At 45.1% G+C, this 21,463-nt stretch overlaps 1 long non-coding RNA gene across 1 annotated transcript; it reads right to left on the reverse strand.

The window, feature by feature from the left end:
* Positions 1-12,081: 12,081 nt before the first annotated feature.
* LOC135976468 (uncharacterized) lies at positions 12,082-21,094 on the reverse strand. Its single transcript, XR_010593589.1, has 2 exons — positions 20,944-21,094; positions 12,082-16,990 (listed from the first exon to the last, which is right to left on the reverse strand). It is a non-coding gene; the product is annotated as an uncharacterized LOC135976468 (long non-coding RNA).
* Between the last annotated feature and the right edge of the window lie 369 nt (positions 21,095-21,463).

Genomic DNA, 21,463 nt, shown 5'->3' on the forward strand with positions numbered 1-21,463 from the left:
GGGGCAGCGTGAGCGGCAGGCGGGGGAGGCAGCGAAGAGGCACGAGCAGCAGGTAGGAGAGCCTCGGGGTGGGGACTGAGCAGGACTGGGGATAGAGCATGGGCGGGGCCTCCAGGGGAGGAGGTTGAATTGGAGCATTCCTTGGTCTGGGGCCACGGTCCGAGCATACACAGCCTCACTAAATGGAGGAGTGACGAGCTGCCCGTGATAGGTTCATTGCTTTGGGAATCATAGAACAAGTAGAAGAGGAGGAATTTTGGGGAAATGGCTGATGCTAAATATTTTTCTACATTTAATGCATCAGCAGGGTTATGGCAGGTGCCCTTAGAAAAACAGAGCATAGGTTTGTGTACATTCAACACCCTTGGGGAGACACTATTTCCACAGAGTGCCATTTGGGTTGTTTACACCCGACATGTTTCACTGAAAAATACACCAAATTTTTGAGGAGTTTAGAGGGCACTGAGGTTTATATAGAGGACATTTTGATCGCAGGGTGGGGGGGGGGAAGGGGGGAACAGGACAAGGGCATGACCAGCAGCTCCAGGCTGCTTTGGAAAGGGCCCAAGCAGCTGGGCTAAAGCTAAGCAACCAAAAATCTAAATGTCATGTAATGGATATAAGCATTCCTGCGAGAGACGTTAGCTCAGCAAGGTGTAGAGATAGATCACAGTACAGTTGAGGCCATCACCAACATGCCTGCCCCTAGACAAGGAAAGGGTACAAAGATTCTTTGGAATGGGGAACTATGTAGGGGAATCTATGCCTAATCTAGCTGCTCAAACCAGTAACCTGAAACTGCTATTCTGCAAAGATATCCACTGGACATGGGTTGCAAATTCTAATAAACAGTTTGAGAAACTGAAGGAGTTAATTAAAGAGGCCCAAGTCCTAAAGTACTATGACAGGAAGCACAAAACAATGTTGTCCAGAGGTTGCCTCTGAAGAAGGTACTGGTAAATTCCTCTTACAGATGATATAGTCAAAATTAGAGACCAGTGATGTATGTGTCAGAGGTGCTAACAAAAACAGAGAGTCAATAGGAGGTGACTTTGATCTTAGTACATGGGTGCAAAAAGTTCCATGTCTTTATTTATGGGGATGCCGGTGTTAGCTGAAAATGTCCATAAACCACTATTATTATTGCCAAAAGGGGCCTGTAACCTGCTCATCCACGCCAATAAAAATACGGAAATTAATTTTTTTTTCAGTTACAAATATATGGTCCGCAAATTGAACCTGGGAAAGATGTGGTGGTTGCAGACACACTTTTGAGAGCATTTGACAAAAGTGCAGTGAAGCAAAGTTGAGATTTAGGCATGTTCATTCAATTTTTTTTTTTTTTTTTTAAACAAAACCTCTCCAGTCTAAGACTAAATATGGACTGTGATTGCCAGAGCTACTGCTCAGGCTGAGAACATGCAGAATGTAATGAAGGTTATATTAGCATATGATGGCTGGGACAGTGTAGTCCTAGAACCTATCATCAATTTAAGGGAGAGCTTTTAGTATTAGACAGGATTTTGTTTAAAGGCACCTTCATGGGGATTCTTAAGGTAAAACAAAAAAAATGTTTAAAAAGGATATATGAAGGTCATTTATGGATTAAAAATCATAAGAGAAGGACCAGAGACATTTTATACTGGCTTCAAATTAACAGTGAAGCTGTCCAGTCTTGTCACACGTGACAAAAATATAGGCCAAGTCAAATGTTGGTGTCTCAAGAAATATAACCCCCTGCTGCAAAGAAAGCATAGATTTGTTTTTATTGACTGGAAAAAATTATGTACTTGTCCAAGTCTATTATTCTCTCTTCCCTGAATTAGCCTTACTAGAATGTAACCATTCTGCCAGGCGGAGTTGGCAGAAACCAGAGCCAGGTTCAATATCTAGGGGTTCCTTTTCAACAACACAAACACAGAACCAGCTCAAGCCCCTATCCAGTAATCTGGGAAAGTTACACACTACCCTCTGGGAGCCTCTAAGGCCTGGTCTACACTACGAGTTTAGGTCGAATTTAGCAGCGTTAAATCGAATTAAGCCTGGACATGTCCACACGACGAAGCCCTTTTTTTTTCGACTTAAAGGGCCTTTTAAACCGGTTTCTTTACTTTACCTCCGACGAGGGGATTGTCGCTGAAATCGGCCTTTGCAGGTCGGATTTGGGGTAGTGTGGACAGAATTTGACGTTATTGGCCTCTGGGAGCTATCCCACAGTGCTTCATTGTGACCGCTCTGGACAGCGCTCTCAACTCAGATGCACTGACCAGGTAGACAGGAAAAGCCCCGTGAACTTTTGAATTTCATTTCCTGTTTGCCCAGCGTGGAGTGCACAGGTGACCACACAGAGCTCATCAGCACAGGTAACCATGATGGAGTCCCAGGATCGCAAAAGATTTCCAGCATGGACTGAACGGGAGGTACGGGATCTGCTCACCATATGGGGAGACAAATCAGTGCTAGCTGAACGCCGTAGCAGTAAACGAAATGGCAAAAATATTAGAAAAAGTCTCAAAGGCCATGAAGGACAGAGGCCATAACAGGTACGCACAGCAGTGCCGCGTGAAAATTAAGGAGCTAAGGCAAGCCTACCACAAAGCCAGAGAGGCAAACGGAAGGTCCGGGGCAGAGCCGCAGACATGCCGCTTCTACGCGGAGCTGCATGCCATGCTAGGGGTGCAGCCACCACTACCCCAACCGTGTGCTTTGACTCCATCAATGGAGAATCACGCAACAGGGAAGCGGGTTCGGGGTACGAGGAAGATGATGATGAAGACAATGAAGATAGCTCACAGCAAGGAAGCTGAGAAACCGGTTTTCCCAACAGCCAGGATATGTTTATCACCCTGGACCTGGAACCAGTAACCCCCGAACTCACCCAAGTCGTGCTCCAAGATCCCGAGGGCACACAAGGGACCTCTGGAGTGTACCTTTGTAAATATTACACATGGTTTAAAAGCAAGCGTGTTTAATGATTAATTTGCCCTGGCAATTGCGGCCAGTACAGCTACTGGAAAAGTCTGTTAACGTGTACAGGGATGGTGCAGAAATCCTCCAGGGATATCTCCAGAAAGCTCTCCTTCATGTACTCCCAAAGCCTTTGCAAAAGGTTTCTGTGGAGGGCTGCCTTATCCCGTCCACCATGGTAGGACACTTTACCACGCCAAGCCAGTAGCACGTAGTCTGGAATCATTGCATAACAAAGCATGGCAGCGTATGGTCCCGGTGTTTGTTGGCATGCAGACAACATCCATTCCTTAGCTCTCTTTGTTATCCTCAGGAGAGTGATATCATTCAGAGTCACCTGGTTGAAATGGGGTGATTTTATTAAGGGGACATTCAGAGGTGCCCGTTCCTGCTTGGCTGAACAGAAATGTTCCCCGCTGTTAGCCACACGGTGGGGGGGAGGAGTGAAGTGATCATCCCAGAGAATTGGGTGTTTGTGGGTGGGGGGTGGGGTAGTTGAGTTTATGCTGCATGTTAACACGGAAACTGCAGCTCCTCCTTTTACATTTCGGAGTAGCAGCCGTGTTAGTCTAGATCCGCAAAAAGAACAGGAGTACTTGTGGCACCTTAGAGACTAACAAATTTATTAGAGCATAAGCTTTCATGGGCTACTGCCCACTTCTTCGGATGCATATAGGGTGGAACATATATTGAGGAGATATATACACACACATCCAGAGAGCATGAACAGGTGGGAGTTGTCTTACGAACTCTGAGAGGCCAATTAAGTAAGAGGAAAAAATTTTTTTTGAAGTGATAATCAAGCTAGCCCAGTACAGACAGTTTGATAAGAAGTGTGAGAATACTTACAAGGGGAGAGAGATTCAATGTTTGTAATGGCTCAGCCATTCCCAGTCCTTATTCAATCCTGAGTTGATTGTATCTAGTTTGTATATCAATTCCAGCTCAGTAGTCTCTCGTTGGAGTCTGTTTTTGAAGTTTTTCTGTTGTAAGATAGCCACCCGCAGGTCTGTCATTGAATGGCCAGACAGGTTAAAGTGTTCTCCCACTGGTTTTTGAGTATTATGATTCCTGATGTCAGATTTGTGTCCATTAATTCTTTTGCGTAGAGACTGTCCAGTTTGGCCAATGTACATGGCAGAGGGGCATTGCTGGCACATATCACATTGGTAGATGAACCTGCCCCCAGCTCTCCACTGCCAGGAGTCTAGCTGGCCCCCTGGGCTCCCAATGGGGAGCTGGGAGCCTTGGTACAGCTGGGCTCCGTGTGCGAAGCAGGGAGCCAGGAGCCTCCAGGCAGCAACCCAGCTGGAATTGGAGAGTGTGAACCGGATGTTCACAGCCAGACTTGGAGTGGGGAGCCCAGGCAGCAGTTGGGCTGGAAGTGGGGAGCTGGGACCCAGGGGGCAGCCAGGCTCCGAGCAGGGAGTGGGGTGGGTGCAGCCCAGCTGGAAGCGGGGAGCCTTGGGGGCAGCCAGGCTCTAGCTGAAGCACCCCACCCATCCCCATGACAGCCCAGCTTTCTTGTCCTCTCTTTTTCCAGGGTCCCTTTGTACTTATTAGCAGCTTCTTGGCCTTCTTCCTTTTTGTCTCTGCCTCTCTGCTCTGAGTCTGTTCTTGTCCATTTTCAGTTTGTTTGTTCTGCCTTCACACCCATCCCATGTTCCCCTCCACCCCCTCATTCAGCAAACCCCATCCACCCATTCACTCCAAAATCGTGGGCAGGTTCACAACACCCTTTTGTCTTAAGTGCAGGCCTTCTGATTAATTAATATACTTTCAGGATGAGTTAAAGTGTGCATTTACACCCAGTCTCAGGTTTGTGGTCCAAGCAGTCACCAGTACTTCTCAGTATAACAGTAGTCTTTATCCCTCCTTGTCCTTGGATCTGTTGTATGCTACCAAACCCATTACAATACAAAGCAGCTGTCAGCACTTAAGTGAAGAGAGAATGTATTTTAATGGTGGATGAAGTTATTACTCCATGAATAGAGGCTGTAATTTTAACAAGCACTTTGATTTGTGTAGTATGCTATGAAATTAAAAAATGAATCTATATTGCAGGATAAAAGGAACTGTTTTTTATTATCTATTTTTTTCTTCCCTGACCTTTTTTAAAAAAAAGTACTGAAGGACACATTAGTACATTTGCTATTTTTCTGCAGGATGAAATTGCAAGTAATACATTTATTTATAGAGTAGTATCCATCCTCCTCCCCAGACAAGGCACTTGAGGTATTGTTCAGTAACACAGTAAAAACATTAATTAAAATCCTTGAAACTTTAAAAAGAAAAAAAGAGGTGGGTAAACAGACATGGGGAAGAAAGCGGCAAATATAGGGCAAACAATGGTAATACTAATACAGCCCAAGGTTGGGGAGGAAAAGTTCATATGGAGAAAGCTGTAAGACATAAGGCAAGGTTAGTCCAGTGGCAAAAGTGTTTGTCTGGGACTTGTAAGACGCAGCCTCACTTCCCTGCTTTTCCACAACCCCCAGAGTGACCTGGGCCAAATTTATTTAATCTCTTTGTGCATCCGTTCCACATGTGTAAAATGTTACTCTTCACAGGCGTGTTGTGAGGTTAAACACAGGACAGAATCTGAGGAACACCAACAAAGACACGCAAAGGGAAAGATGAATGAAGAGACATAACAAATATACCACTTAGACTTTGTCTGTACTACAAAGTTCCTTGGGTATAACTTACTTCACTCAGGGATGTGAATAATCCACACCCCTGAGCAATGAAAGTTATACTGACTTAAGTGCCGGTGTAGACAGCACTATGTCGGCAGGAGAGCTTCTGCTGACAACATAGCCACCACCTCTCCCGTTGGCTTAGAAAGTCTCCACCACAAGCACTACAGCGGTGCAGCTGCATCGGTGCATCTGCGCAGCAATAAGCACTGTAGTGTAGATGTACTGTGTTAATAGATGCTTTTATAAAGTCTAATAAATTATATATACACACACAACACACAAAAACTGTTAAAAGAACATTGTTAAGGTTGCAAAGTCAAGCACTTAGAAGTTAGGAAATGCCACCTATAAAGTTGCCTGTGTAATTCTAATTTGCCCCTCCTGTGTGTATCTATTATGAAACAGTCTTTAATTACATGATCAAATACTATTGTTTCCAACGGACTCCAGCTCAGTGCCCTAGCGAATACATGAGGCCTAGTCGGATTCGCAAAGTAGGTGCTCCCCCACCTATTTTACCCCAATCCGGTAGGCGTGCATACCTAGTAGGTCGGGCTTTGTACAAGAGACAGTCGTGGGTAACCTGACTGGGAATGGTGTGGCCCAGAGTACAAGTGACTACCCTAACCCTGAGGTTATTGGGCACTCCAGGTTCGGATTTCCTCAACCTTTCCTGTTGAAGCTGTTCCACTTTATATAAATAATCAAATATTCACTGGGCCAGAGAGAGAGAGAGAAAGATTGACTCTATAACCGAGTACTCTGGGCACTCACCTTAGAGGTGGGACACCTAAGTTCAAGTCACTGCTCCAGATGGGATATGAATCTACTTATGAGACAGGTTTTGTCATCATCCCAGAAGAGTCAGAATTTTATGACTCAATTTGTTCATTTAGGTGCATGCTTCTTTAACTACAGTATCTCCTCCCTTTCCCTTAATCTGCATGTACTTCAAAATAAATATAAACTAAAAATGAGAGGAAAATAGAAAATAAAAATAAGATGAACAACTTGACCCCTCAAGAAGAGCAGTTATCAGCAAAGCATCCTTGAGCGCAATTATCTGATCATAAATTTTAAATGGATAATTTTTTTATCCTCACTTACAGGTTGGAAGTAAAAGATTCTGGTGAATGTGCTTATGTTGAAACAAATATTATCTCTACCTCTGGATGTAGATTACCTAGGAACTGGCTGTGTAAAAAGAAACCTGCGTGACTGGGAGCCCAGTGCAGGAGTACTCAAGACAGAGAATTTTCCCCTTCCCAAGGAATGAAAAAAGACTAAGAGGAGTGAAAGTTTGTCTTGATTTTTATTTTACTGGGTTTCTCGTTATAGGTTTGTGACACTAAGAACCCCTCAATGCCAATTTGCAAAGGGTTCATTGTTCTATAACAGTAACTTCTGACAAGCCTGACAAACTCACTGCACCTCAAATATTGCTGTCATAGTATTTATCCAAAAAGGGTCAAGTGAGTCCTCTAATAAAAGCTTGTGCCACGCTGATCCTCATAATTGTTGTGGGATATATGTATGGATGATATTTAAAGATTTGTGTCTATATACACTGGAGAATATCTGCTAATGTCTGAATCAAAGCAGGGTTGATAAGCAGATTTGGCCAGACAAAGTGTATATTCACCTTTCTGCCTTGGTTCTTGTGTAAAATAAGCATTGTAAGCCAACACAATGGAAGCCTGTTTGCATACGGAGTCAACATGAGGATGTGAAGGCAGCATGGAGCCAGCACATGCAGGGAATAAACCATGGGGAGTAATCCTGACTTGGGGACAAAACAAGGAATTTGGGGGGGGGATATAAGAAGGCAAAAGGACACCTTTTTCCCTTCAGTGATGAAGCAAAAAGGACAGTGATTTTTGCATTCATAAAAGAGGAATCTCAGTCATGTTGGTTGGAGATGCTGGGAGATCACTTTAGATGAGAAACTACTTTAGACAAGAGTTTAGCCCAGCGGTTCCCAGACTGTGGGTTGAGACCCCAAGTGGGGTCACTCCATCAGCAGATAGAGTCATGGCAATCCCGAGTGTGCAGAGGACACCATTTTACAAAATGGCATCCTCCACACAGCATGACCTCAGACATACCATACTTGTGAGGTCATGCCACATGGAGGATGCTAAAATAGCACCCTCCATGCAGTTTGACCTTGCACACACCATAATATCTATATTGTAATAGTGTAGAAAGTGCTAGTATTAGTAATATAAAACATGCACATTTTACTAAAGAAAATGTGGAAGTTCTATTGCTACCTAACACAAGAAGCTCACAGAAGTGTGTGTAAGAAAGAGAGAATTGGGCGAGCGTGTATGTTGGAGGACAGTGAGTGTGTCAGCACATTGTCTCTAACTATAGCACTCACTAGCCTGAACACTTGTTCAGATAGCAGCCAGAAGCAACCAACCCAGGCACACACACCCCATTTCCCCACACCTCAGCTCAGCAAAGAGCGGTACACATGCGGGGGGAGGAGGACACCCTCCTATCAACCCCCATCTTTCTTCCCAGATCTGCACAGCACATCTGTCTCTTCCCCTCCCCATCCCCCCAGCAGCAGCCCATCCTGCCTGCCTGCCGCTGCAGTCCCAGTGTTGGAGAGAGCAGGATTCTGTGTTAATGTTTTGATTCCATAATTCCCTCTGAGTTCTCCTATAGCCTCCTCTCCCCACAAACCAAGGAGATCCACCCTCTCTCCTGTAGTCCAGGCTGGAGTGTTTCCTGCTGGGAGCTGGCATGCTCATGTAAGCGGGGGAATGGTCCTGGTCTTGTGGGGAACTTTCCTGGCTTCTGCACTACCCCAGTGAAGTGGGCTAGCGAAAGGATCTGAGTCCTCGCTCCCACTTCCTTTACCCAGAGGCCTCCCTGCCCTTGAGGACTCCCCTTCCACTCTCTTGTCTGGCAGAGTCCTCGTAAACCCCGACAAGGCTGGGCCCAGTATTCCTGGGGGGCTCAACCCCCAACCCTACTGTGGTCACCCAGGACAGGGGCTAGGGTGTCCCCACTCCGGGGTACTCTCTGCACTGGGCACCTCCCTGACCCACTGATCATTTCATACAATTTAAAGCAAATACAAGTTGTTTAATTAACAATTAATTTAAAAAAAAGAATAAGGAAAAATGGGAAAGGTTAAAGGAAAACACATCACCCCGCTCTGTGGCAGGGAACATCACAAACAGTATCTCTGGAACATCAGGGCAGTTCACAGTCTGTTCCTTGTAGGTCCCAGGCTCCTTCTCAGGCCCTGGCTGTGCTGCAGAGACGCAGCGGGTTGGACACTTGCTCTGGCGGTGGCCACACGCTCTCAGGCTCTAGGTGACAGGACTCTTTTTCCCCAGCGTCACCCCTGCCCGGTTGGGGTTACGATCCCCCTCCAAGCCTGGCCTGCAGAGCCTCTTGGCTGAGGTGTCTCCCTGTGCTGGGCCCACTGCCCAGGGTCCCCCTCCTCTCCCCAGCTGCTCACCGCACCCGGCTCCGGACTGCTCCAGCCCCAGCTCCACTCTGCCCCAGCACAGCTGCTGCTGCTGCTCTGCCTTCAGCTCCCTGGGCTGCTTCTCTGGCCTCTCTGGTTCTGGTTGCTGCAGTTCTGCCCCCAGGACAGGTCTGCTCTGCAGGCTGCTTCTGTGACTCTGCTCCCAGCTCTGACCTGCTTCCTGGCTGCTTGTCTGGCCCCTCTGGCTCTGGTTGCGGCAGCTCTGCTCCCAGGGCAGCTCTGCTCTCTCTGGACTGTGCTCTGGCTTTGGGGCTGCAGCTTTGCTCCCAGCAGCTTAGCTCGGGCCCCTGCTCTCTCCTTAGCTCGGCCCCACTCTGTCTGACTCAGGCCATTCCAGTTCACACGGAGGACGGGACCCCCCTGGTCTCCTGACTCCCCGATTAGCCTGCCCGCCCTGTCAATCAGGCTGATCTGGAGCATTGGCCTCTCCCCATTGTTCCTGGGGACTGTCAGTCTCAGGCTCCTGATTTGCCATCGACCCTTCCCCTTTCAGTGCTGGGAGCTAGCAACCAAAACACCCCCCCTGAATGTTAGTAAGGGGGCAACAGTCCCCTTACACTCAGATGGACAATAGCTATGTGAGCTCTCAATGCTAAGCAATATGAAAGCTTCCTGGGGCTTTGAAAGGGGAGGGGCACATATCTATGTAGCTGGATGCAGGGCATGAGAGTTCAAAATGGTGAGCAGAGCAGTCAGGCTGGTCATTTTGGGATACCTTGTAGGGGCCAGTTACGGCGACGTAACGAATGCAGTGTCTACACTGATACTGTGTCACTCTATGTCACAAAAAGCTCTATGCCTCTCATTGAGGTGGTTTTATTTTGTCAGCATAGCAGGAAAATTAAATCGGCAGGAGGGGCATTGCAGTGTGTACATCACTACAGTTTTGTTGACAAAAGTTGCCTTTTGTCGACAAAACTGTAGTGTAGACAAGGCCTAATTCTGCTACAAATTTGCATCCTCCCCCTTCAGCGCTGCCATCTTTCTAGTCCAAAGCATTTCTTCTCCACTCTCTCACTCCAGTGCTCACAGTTCTTTCCATTTATTTGCCCCTCTTCAGTCCCTCCTACAATCTTCCCTGACTCCTTCTCCGTCTTTCCTCTCTGCATAGGATCTTGTCAGTTTCTTTAAAAAAGAAAACTGACAAAATCCAATGCGACTTCCCCTCCCCTTTGGTATCTTTCCCCTCCCTTCTCCCATCACTCTCTCTCACACTGTCCTCTTTCTTCCCAGCACAGACACTGAAGTTGCTTCCATACTTTTTCTTCTAACTCTCTCACTTGCCTCATTATTCCATCCCCTCCTGTTTCTTGACCTCCCACACCCCCACCCTTATTTCTGCCATCACTCTTCTCAAACTTTCACCGTTGTTAGGTTCCTTCCCCTCCCAATAAAAACATGCATTGCATCATATAAAAATGCACCACTGAACCCCCTCAAATTATCACTCCATCTCCCTTCTTCTCTACATCTCCAGACTCACTGAGCATGCCATCTACAACCACTGAAATTACATTCATCTCCTCTAATTCCATTCTAGACCCCCTCCAACATGACTTATATCCCATATTCCCCTGAAACATCTTTCATTAAGGCCTTTAATGACTAGAGCTGGGAGAATAATGGATTTTTTGATTCACTGGCAATTAAAAAATAATTGTGAAAAACATCCTTTTGGGTCGAACTGAAATAAAAAATTTTGAAAAATTTTGGCCAATAAAAAAAAGTTGGGGTCAAAACAAAATATTTCATTTTGACCTGGCTCAAAATTTTGTTTCAATTTTGGGCAATTTTATAAAAGCAAAGGAGGCCTAGATACAAACCAAGTGGGGAGGAGGTGGCTTACCTTACAACCTTTAGCTCAGCGAGTAGGGAGCTCAACTGGACTGTGGGATACCTGAGCAGTACGCCTGGGTAATGGCATAATGGAGCTGGAATGAACCAAATGGTGCCCTGCTCCCCCATACCATGTCGGAAGGGTTAGAGCAGAGTGGAAGTGACTGGACAGGGTTAGATCAGCATGGAGGGGAGGGTTAGAGTGCCAGGCTGGTGGGGAGACACTGCAGTTTAGGACTACACCACTGGACCTGGGTTCAAGGTCCCCCTCTACCTAATGTGGAGAAGGGTTTCAACTTGTGTCTTCCTTAGTGCAGGAAAGTGACCTAGCCACTAGGCTATGGGATATTCAGGTATGGAGCTCTCAGTCTCTCCTGTTGAAGCTGTTCATGGTGAACATGAATGACAATGACTATTGGCTGCTTTCAACACTGTCAACCATACTCTTCTTGAAATCCTGTCAATGGGCTTTTGTGACTCCATTCTGTCCTGGTTCACTTCTTATGTCTAGTCCTTTCTTTGACAACCATCCACAATTTAGCCCCTCCCTACTTATCTGACTTCTTATCTTATCAACATCTGCCTCCACTTGGCCAGTTATGCTGCTTCTCCAAAAAGAACTTTTACCCTTTCACCCATGCCGCCCCTTACAAGTGTAAAAGATTCCATTCAAAATCCTTAAATCCACTGCCTTGTCTTCCTTTAATTCCTTCTTCAGAACTCACCCAGGCATACAGTAAACTGCAACATAATAATGGACAGGCAAATGGAGGTTTGTGAAAAGTATTACTAATTGACTAGAAATTATACATATTCTATAATATTACCCCCGCTCTCTAGCCCACTGTGGCCCATCTTTGCCTCATTCCCCTATTGTCTTTAAGACTAAGTACTTTGGGGGAAAGACTGTCATTTATGATGTTTTTACAGCACCTAGCACAATCAAACCTCAATCTGGTTGCAGCCTTTAAGTGCTACTGCAATATAAGTGTTAAATAATAATAAAAATGATTATTAATAATTTTAATTAGATTAAGCAGTGTCAAAGTTAGACTCAGGACTCAGTTTGTTAGACCACTCTGTTTTATTAGCACAGCGCTCTGCTAATACATTCAGATAATGTGAGCCCCCATGCAAGATTCAAACAGTCTTATTTATACAGATAAAAGGGTGCAAACTAAACAAAGGGACAGAGAGAGCAAAATTGTAAAATATGCATGGAGCATAATATGCATATTCTGCTTCCTTGTTAACTCTTATCGATCTAAGACTAATGCTTCACCAATTGCCCTTAAGTGGCAAGTTAAGCAGTTAATGTCTGCTTTCCTGCTCCCCTGGCTTGCAGCATTTCTCATTTCTACTTAAAGGTACATACAGCATTCTTTAATTCATTCTATTTCTTTAATATAATTCATTTCACTTTCACAATCCCTCCTTTTGGTCAAGCTTACGCAAAGACCAACAATTACTGGGTTCCACATATTAATAGTTCTTTATCTCTTCGTTCATCAGTGATATTTAACATCATCATATTAGCACTCTGTTTTGGGGTAGTCACCTGGGTGGCATACCTTACACAATTCTGGATACAACAGGAGATTAACTGAAAACATACAAAAATCATTAGGATTCCAAACAGGATAGTCAGGGCTCCCTGAAACAACCAGTTTCCTGTGCCAGAGAAACTGAATAGGTTACTTAGCCACTTCCATAAAGAACTTGGCTCTTCATGGGGAAGATATGCAATTTGTTCTAAATGACTAGCACGATCTATTACCTCATTGGTGTCATCAGGTATGAACACACAACATTCTTTCCAATGAGAGCACAGGTCCCTCCTTTGGCCGCCAGCACTAATTCCAATGCCTGACGGTTTTGGAGGGCCATCTGTCGGATCACCCCTGTTTCTTTGGCCAGGGTCTTTAAACTCTCTCCGGTTTCATTTGCCATTATTTCAACTACTGCTTGTAACCTTAGGAGCCTTTTTGCATGGTGTATTACTCCCCCAAGTGGGATAAGGGAACTGCCAATGGCCTCTTCCCAGGTCAAGGGGCTTATGTTATTTACATACCATTGGGCATCTGATAAGTCCCTTCTTCTTCGCCTGAAATTACGGAGGCGTTCTCGTGGGAAGGACCCTAGCACTCAGAATTGTGGGAAGAGTTGGGCGGGATAACAGATACCTGACCAGTTAGCTGGTAACACAGTATAAGCTTTGGTCCCACAAACCCAATGATGGCCTATTAAGGCTGGGAAGGGTCGGTTGCACCCATTTGTCACATAGGTGCCTACAAAGGAGGAGTAATATCCTCCGAAGGGCACAGGGTAATTCTCCTTACGAGGAGTGGTGTTATTTGCATGGCATTGAAAGATTGTATTGTTTTCACTAAGGTTACTGTAGGGGGAACATGAGCTTGATTTTTCTGTTTGATCCCAGGTTGAGAAAAAATTCATATCCCCATACCCGGCCCACCACTCTTTAGTTCTGTTTGAATAATCCCATACACCATTGGCCACAATATGCTGAAGGCAATGACTTTTTCCCAGATCCAGCCCTGTCCCATTACACACCCAACACCAATGACCTTTTCCCTCCACCACACTTATCCATTTAGATACATTTATTCCCACTGCTTCCCAAGTGTCATTACTGTTCCATGTTCTGTTAAACGGACGAGGTCCTCCAGTGAAGTCTGGGGAATTGAGTGGGATTGCCAGGACAGGAACACCAGCTTGAGAGTGGGCTGGGATGTGGCTGCAGACCCAGCAATTAGAAATATTAAGAGTCTGAGCTATCCACACTTGCTGCTGGATAAAAGAATTGTCATTGTGGACTCCCCAGACCTTAAGACACCAGCAGCTGAGGAACAGGCGCCACCAGAGGCACATGTTGCAGGCAAGGCCCTTCCGGTTCTGACAACCTCAACTGAGGGAACCGCAGTCACGGTTTTACATCCACCAGGCAGCAGGCGCTAGGCTCACTACTGCTTCTTTTTGGGCCTTGCTTTAGGTCCTCGTCTGCTTCTGGCAACCCTTACAAGAGCGTAGATGGTAAGGTATTGCAGGCTGTTCCTCTACGTCTTCTTCTGGAGTCAAAATTGACTCTGCGTGGTCCTGAGGTAATTGGTTTGCTGGGGGGTGCCTTCTTACACTGCGAAGCATGTATGCACGCTGTGATGCCATGCACGCTGTGATGCCAGACAGTTTAACAGCCATCTGGATAGTAAGCAGTACCTGATGATTTTTTGATGTCCTTTAAGTCTCTTTACTTCTTCTTCCTTGACTCTGGCTATAACAATGGCCTTCACACCTTATCTTTTCCTGATGCATACATTCCTTATTCACACAGATTGAGAATACAAACAGTAGTATTTTATATGGAGCAAAAAAAGGCATTGCAAATTAAACCCAGGCCTTCAATGTTCCTCTAATCTACTTAACATAGACACAATAGAGAATCCTGTTTCTTACTTACTAAACCTTAAAACAAAGAAATGTATATTTAACTAGAGGCCTACTTTGTAATACATATAGGAAACCATAGTAGACATTATAACTTATTCTAAAACAAAAGGGTGACCATAATCAGTCATAAGGATTGTTCTGGTCTGTCATTCCTTTCTGCTATTCAAAAAGGCTGGCTGACAGGGATGAAATCAAATCATACATTAATTCCTATGGGACATTATAAGATCCTGCTCCTACATATCCCCCTTTTGACACTAAGATTATTAATCGCCAGTGTCACTTCTTATTTAGTCCATGTAATAGAAAATACTGGGAGGTGATTTGGGCCTGTGGCTCTAGCTTTGCATACATTTGTTTTATCCAACAGCACATTTTAAACGTTACAATTAAACACATACAATTTAAAATCAAAAACAATAAGGGTTAGTAACATTAGTACGCCAGTTGTTGTGGGAGACCATTCAGAAAATACATTATACCAATGGTAAGCTGTTATGTCTTTCTGCAGTGGCAATTCTTAACATGTTGCCATTTGCATGTATAATATGAATGGTTTGAACCCACTGAGCTGGTTTCCCACATTGCCCTTTTGTTTGTTTTCGGAACTATGTTACCTTTTTATCTTTTGTAAACACAGTACTTACATTACATTCACATTTGTCTATTGGAAGGTTGCTAACACTTCCATTCTTTTAAAACACTTTCCCCCCCAAGAATTAACACATACACATAGCCCATTATACAGTACTTTGGTCTCATTATTCATTTTATCCCACACACAGGATCCTAGTGAGATGTCTTTACTACAGGGCTTTGGAGCAACAGGCATGGATAAGCATACCCACTTTTATTTGTTTCTTATTAGGTTGTCCTGTAGCTGATATTAGCTTTTCCTGAAAGACAAAAATAACATTTTTCTACCCCTTTGGGGTGGCAATCATTATTGCTTAAAATATTCCTTTCTTTTACAAATACCCTTGCTGATTGCAGGCAAAACAAGAGGAATTACCTCCATATTTTCCTGTGTTTTTGTTCTATAGGCAGGCCAGGTTTTAATGGCTTCTATCTTTTAAGAGTTATGGGGAAATTATCCCACTGTTCAGTTATTAAATCCATGAGGTGGTGTACCTCAGTTTTCCCTTTACAGCAGACCAAGGTTACAATGTCTTTCCTGCTGTATTAAGCTTTAAGTTTGTTCACAGGTAACAGCTGAAAAGCATCATTACCATAAAGGATTTTTTTTCTTCAAAAATCATACACACTATACATTGTTACAGGGGTACTTAGTAACATTAAATTTATTTTAATTAAAGGTATCTTGTTATACCGTGCCTTTTATTTAGACAATTTGTTTGCTGACCAGGTATGTTCTTTATCTGCAACTTCTTTGTGCTGGCAGTTCTCTCACTTCCTTTATCAGTTAGATAATTTGCATCCACACAGGCTTGGCTTTTGGATTCAAAACCATTAGCAGAGCTCAGAGACTCTGTCTTAAAAGGAACACAATTAACTTTTACCAGAGTTTTGATTACTTTTAACTCTTGCTTCCAAAACACACATAGATCTGAAAAAGAACACACAGTCTATTGTGGCTCCTTTGGAGCCCTAATAGGATTTTAATTAAGTAGCATGTTTCGTTTGCATTTCTTTTACCCCCTCTATAATATACACTGCACACGTCTGCACATTCCTTCTATACTTTAACTTTTAAAACATTAGCCATATTAATTTTTACATAAGTGTAACTGTTTCTTTTGTTCTTACAGAGTTTTATGTACCCTTATCAAAGTGACAATCTGATTACACAGAGCCATTTTAAGGCTCAGTGTTTCTAACATTTCTTCTTTTTGTTTTGTGCACCTCACCCCTGCTGTTGCTTCAGAGGGCCACTGATTTTATTCTTTTCCTACAGCTTTCATTTGCTATTTTGTTACAAAAACAAACAAACAGAATCCAGAATCTCTCCCTATTTTTCTGATTTTGACTGTCCTGCTGCAGTCATGACTTGGTCTTTATTTGAAAACATTTAAATTTTGTAAAGAATCAAGTTACCCCTTAAGGGTTAAATACCAAATCTCAAAGTCAACCAACACTGATTACCTGTATCTGGCAAAAAGGTCTGTCAGTTTTGCAACTTTGAATTAAAGAGTCAAATGGATTTTTAGTGGCATTATAAACAAAACAAAACCAATTTATCTTAAACTTACAAAACAGGAGTTTTACAAACCTCACATATTCCCATAGACAGACAGACAGATACATACACATTTTCTCTCCCTTAACATCCCTCTTACACTGCTTTGTTTTTACATAGTTGTACATAGATTACATTACCTTTATACATTTGGGGCAGTTAAGTTCCAATAGAACCTCCCCCCCCCCCCATGTTCTTTTAGCAAATTTGACTCAATTGTCCATAGTCAAATGATTTTAATTAGATAGTCTCTTTACCTGGATTATTTACAGACATTCCTCTGGAAAAGGGCCCATTTTTCCTTTAGAATGGCTGCAAAGAAACCAAGAATTCTTTTAACAAGATCCTTTTTAACATTTTCACAAAGTTTAACTGTTTAATTCTCTCCAGTCTCTGTAGAGTTAACTTTTCACTCTCTTTCCTTAAATCACTTGTTTATTTCCCAAAATGACACCTTTATCAACTCAGATTTCACCATTTTAAGTATTGTTCCAGGGGTTCATACTTGCACTTACTCCTGACACTATGCCCTTAGGGCTTCCAACCTGTTTTTTTTTTGTTTTTTGTTTTTAGTTTCTTTATCTGTTGCTTGCCTGCTTGTCTGGGCCCAATCCTGCTTTTTCCAATGAACCATTTTTGTGAGTGATATTGTGGTCATTTCACAATTTTGAAAGAAATGCTTAAGGAAAGGGCCCAGGAAGGGTGGGGGCTAGTTGAGGAGCCCACCCTCCTTGCTGAATTGGTAATGGAACACTAAAGAATCAGTTTCTGAGGCAGACAACGAAGGGGAACAGAACAAGGGGCATTTTATCCTTTTTACAATGAGAGGGGAGTATGAAGGGAGTTGGGATCGATCCGGGGTTGTTGTTGTTGTTTTTTTTTGTCAGAGAACAGGGTGAAGGGGAGTGCTCAGTCTGGTGGTGGGAGAGGAGGCTTTTAATAAAGCTTTTAATTTATTATTTGAATATTTGAGAGAGGTGAGTTTTGATTTTGTCCACCTACGATTTGCCTCTTCCCACCACTGCATGAAACAATTAACCTCTCCTTTAGCCAATTTAGTTTTAGGCTGACCGAGTTTGTTGTTTTAAGATGTCCACTCGGTCCTTGTTCCAAGGTTTTAACAGTGGCCACTGAGTTTTGGGATCTCCCTGAGTTAGCCTAGACCATTTTTCCAGAAATTTACAGGAGTCCGGACCCTTCCTAAAACTGAGCCGGCGTTCCTTTAGGGAACTGTCCCGACTTAGACGTCTGGTTACCAATACAGGAGGACTTTACACACACCAATCACACAAGAAGGAAATTCGGGTTCGTCAGAGCGATGCCCGGTGCAACACACAAAAGGAGCCCACAGGCTACTGACTCAATCGCCCTTGCTTTCACACCAAGGGTTTTACCCAAGGTGCAGTGCGGCTGCGATTGTGCAGATTTCACTCACTCAGACCGCGGGGACAGGAACCCCTTGGTTGGCCGATCCCCGGACGGAGATGGCATCCAGACTCAAACACTCCACAGGAGGATGGATAGACACAGAGACAGAACAGTCCTCAGTCCGGACAAAACACAGAAATAATTACCTGACCAGATTCCTGATGTCAGATCCCGGGATCCCTACCAGAACAGAGTGGGAACCAACAGGTTCGATGGCGTAGACCTCACTGTGGCCGTGCACCCTTCCGTTCAGGAGGAGGACCACTCGGGCCAAATGCCCAGGTGCCGGCTACCACGGTCGTCCTACAAAAACGGTCAGGAATCACACAGCCCCAGTGAAGACGGTTGCCATCTCGGTGGAACCTCCAAATTGTCAAAGTTAGACTCAGGACTCATAGTTTGTTAGACCACTCTGTTTTATTAGCACAGCGCTCTGCTAATACATTCAGATAATGTGAGCCCCCATGCAAGATTCAAACAGTCTTATTTATACAGATAAAAGGGTGCAAACTAAACAAAGGGACAGAGAGAGCAAAATTGTAAAATATGCATGGAGCATAATATGCATATCCTGCTTCCTTGTTAACTCTTATCGATCTAAGACTAATGCTTCACCAATTGCCCTTAAGTGGCAAGTTAAGCAGTTAATGTCTGCTTTCCTGCCCCCCTGGCTTGCAGCATTTCTCATTTCTACTTAAAGGTACATACAGCATTCTTTAATTCATTCTATTTCTTTAATATAATTAATTTCACTTTCACAGCAGCTTTAAAAATAAATTATTCAGAAGGCTGTCAAATTAAAAGCCTGTTTGTACTTGTGTTCTTTCAAAATAAGGTAAATTACTGTAAAGTCTACTTTATTACTCCCCAAACACATAAAAGACACTGGTGAATGGTGATGGAGTGGTCACTTTCACTGTGAGGCAAGGCTTTTCCTTCTGGTCTCGCTGATCAGAGTGGGCTCGGTGGTTTCGTCTCAGAAGGCAGCCTTGCTTCAGGTCTGGCCAGAAGTTGTATCTAAGAAATCATCAAGCTATCCTCTAATACTTTTGGAATAATTTATGTTTCTTATAATTAGAGATGATTCATTTGAGACTTAAGCCTGTCACTAACTATTTCACTAGATAACTAAGTTAACTGTTTGCTGGACTACACCTCTATATACGTACACCTCTACCCCGATATAACACGGCCCAATATAACATGAATTTGGATATAATGCAGTAAAGCATTGCTCCGGGGGGGGGGGGGGGGGGGGGAGGGCTGCACACTACGATGGATCAAAGCAAGTTCGATATAATGCAGTTTCACCTATAACGCAGTAAGATTTTTTGGCTCCCGAGGACAGCGTTATATCAGGATAGAGGTGTATATGTACCATGACCAGGGACTTCATATAGCACAGCTTCATCACTGAAAGGGGATACTGTGATGCATTATGGTAGATGTAGTCCATTTGAGGATCCTAGCCCAGAGAAAAGAATGGGGAAACGAAGCACAAACTGCAACACCCAGGAGGCACTACAACTCTCTTTTCAGCTGAAATCTTGATTTTGAGTTTTTTCCCCTGGAAACTCAAAATTTCCCATGGAAAATTAAAATGAAAATTATTTTTTGTTTGTTTCACTGAATATTTCTCAAAAGAAAAAACCCACCCAAATCAGATCAGTGCTAAATTAAGCATCATTGTTAGGGTTACCATATTTCCACAATCAAAAAAGAGGACACTGGGGGGGAGCTCTGCTCTAGCCCCACCCCCGCCCACTCCCTCCCACTTCCCACCCCCTGACTGTCCCCCTCAGAACCCCCAACCCGCCCCTGCTTCTTGTCCCCTGACTGCCCCCTTCTGAGAACCCCCCACCCTAACTGCCCCCCCAGGACCCTACCTGTCCCCTGACTGCCCCAACCCTTATGGGTGGCAGGTTTGTAGAAATTTTGGAGGTGCCCAGAACCCACCCTTCCCCCCCCCAACTCCACCACCCCACCTGCCTAAGGATCTGGGAGGGGGGTTGGGTGCGGGGAGGAGGTCTGGGGTGCAGGTCCTGGGCTGGGGATTAGGGTGCAGGCTCTGGGATGGAGTTTGGGTGCTGTGTGCAAACTCTGGGCTGGGGCAGGGGGTGGGTGTGCAGGAGGGGGTGAGGGGTGCAGGCTCTGGGATGGAGTTTGGGGGTGGGAGGCAGTGCAAAGGGAGGGGGTGCAGGCTTTGGGAGGGAGTTTGAGGGCAGGAGAGGGTGTGTGGGAAGGGGGAGGGGGTTTGGGAGGGAGTTTGGGGATAGGAGGGGATGCAGGGGTGAGGGCTGTGGGTCTGAGGATGAGGGGTTCATGATGCAGGCAGGGGCTCAGGGCTGGGGCAGAGGATTAGGGTGTGGTGGGGGATGATGAGTTTGGGGCATTGGAGAGGCTCAGGGCTAGGGAGGAAGGGAGGGTAAGGGTAGCCTGCCTTGCCATTAGTAGATGGGGGGCACTAGGACCCTGGGGCAGCAGACAGCAGGGCTCCACATAGGAATGTGCTACTCTGGTAGCACAAGCAGGCACGGGAGAGGCGCATGCTGCTTTCTTTAGGGCAGGGACGGGGGGGACCCGCGGGGTGGGGTTGCATGGGGGGGGGGTGGCAGGTGGAGGCCAGGGCCCACTCCAGGCAGGGCCAGGGGAGAGACCCAGCTCCAAATATTGCTGGAGCAGGACCCCCAACCTTGGATATTGCTGGAGCTCAGGCATCACAAAAAAGATTATAACCTGCCGTCCCCCCCCACCCCATATTCACACCCCCACCCCCAGAACTCCAGACCCATCCAACCCTCCCCCTGCTCCCTGACTGCCCCCGGTACTCCCCTTACCATGCCCAGGCCGGTCAGATGCTGGCTTCTCCACATGCAGGCAAAACACGCCTCCCCCGCAGAGTGCTGAGGCAGCATGGGGGGAGCAGGGGAGGGGCTCTGGCTGCTGGAGGCCAATGGGAGCGGCTCAATCAGGCCCAGCCACCCCGCACTCTGCATGGAAGGGAGGGGAGTGGGAAAAATCCCGGACCTTTTAACCTTGTTACCAGTTCCTCCCGGACAGCTATTTAAAGATAAAAAAGCCAGACATGTCCGGGAAAATACGGACGGATAGTAACCCTAATCATTGTCATTTCCCCACAGAGCAGCTATTCTGGGTCTCTGTCTGTCCTGGGCTCTCTTGGAATTTTACTGGTTAAAAACACTATTCTCTGTCCCTCCCTCAGCTCCTGGCTTCAACAAGTGAGCCTGGACAGCATCCCTTCTTTTGTGTAGGTGGTTTGCAACACAAAGGAACCTCAGAAAAGAATTAACTTCATAAACAAAAGAGAGTGCATCAACCCACACAAACACACTTAAG

The sequence above is a fragment of the Chrysemys picta genome, chromosome 1, assembly GCF_011386835.1.
Source record: "Chrysemys picta bellii isolate R12L10 chromosome 1, ASM1138683v2, whole genome shotgun sequence".
In the NCBI taxonomy this organism is placed as follows: Eukaryota; Metazoa; Chordata; order Testudines; family Emydidae; genus Chrysemys; species Chrysemys picta.